The sequence below is a fragment of the Pteropus vampyrus genome, unplaced genomic scaffold (assembly GCF_000151845.1).
Source record: "Pteropus vampyrus isolate Shadow unplaced genomic scaffold, Pvam_2.0 Scaffold28, whole genome shotgun sequence".
NCBI lineage: Eukaryota > Metazoa > Chordata > Mammalia > Chiroptera > Pteropodidae > Pteropus > Pteropus vampyrus.
Window position 1 is genome coordinate 7,267,443 of NW_011888809.1, and position 333 is coordinate 7,267,775.

The following is a 333-nucleotide window of genomic DNA, read 5'->3' on the forward strand; positions in this document are numbered from 1 at the left end:
ACCTAGCATAGTATTTTTCAGAATTAATCAGTATCAGTATTAATATCTTTTAGTCAGTTGTAGTTGGTCTCTTTGCATTCTTTTTCCAAGTAAATAGTCTTCATTTTAATTCATCTCTATTTTTACTGTTGTTACTCTGTTATTATTTTTTTTCAGGCAACTGTTTATGACATTCAGCTTAGTTTCTCTGAGTTCCAGTAAGCGCTTGGTTAGATAGATTGTAGAGTCTCCTTGAAATGAATAAATATTATTGAATGTTGATGCTGTGCCAGGCACCATATTAAGTGCTGAGGGATGCAACAGTGAACAAGACAGATGAAAATATCCTAGTGT

General features: G+C 32.7%; 1 protein-coding gene across 1 annotated transcript in view; it reads left to right on the forward strand.

The window, feature by feature from the left end:
- The window catches only part of SMC6 (structural maintenance of chromosomes 6), a 58,352-nt gene that overhangs the window by 41,658 nt on the left and 16,361 nt on the right, over positions 1 to 333 (forward strand). The window lies entirely within an intron of this gene.